Below are 366 nucleotides of genomic sequence, written 5' to 3'. Positions count from 1 at the left end.
TGTGTGAGTGTGTGTGAGTGTGTGCGCGCGTGTGTGTGTAAGAGAAGGTCTTATGTTTCTCACGTCCTTATGTTAGGCCCAAGAGAGATGTCTGCATTAACTTGTTCCTTGGGGATACTGTGACAGTGTTGTTAGTGATTGGTTGTGTTGTTCAGTTGGCAGCCAGCCACCTGGCTATATATATAAATATGACATTTGAGATGTGTGTATGACTGGCAGAGGGCTTTTCACTGATCTTTGAATAGTGCTGAGAGGGCAGAACACTTATTTGACAACCTCCCAATCCCCTTCTCAACCCCACTACTTTCTTTATAAAGCATATTTGAAATCGAATGGGAAATGCAAAAAAAATATTGCTGTAGATAT

The sequence above is a fragment of the Perca flavescens genome, chromosome 4 (assembly GCF_004354835.1).
Source record: "Perca flavescens isolate YP-PL-M2 chromosome 4, PFLA_1.0, whole genome shotgun sequence".
Taxonomy (NCBI): Eukaryota; Metazoa; Chordata; class Actinopteri; order Perciformes; family Percidae; genus Perca; species Perca flavescens.
The sequence above is the reverse complement of the archived record's forward strand: the minus strand, read 5'-3'. Positions refer to the sequence as shown.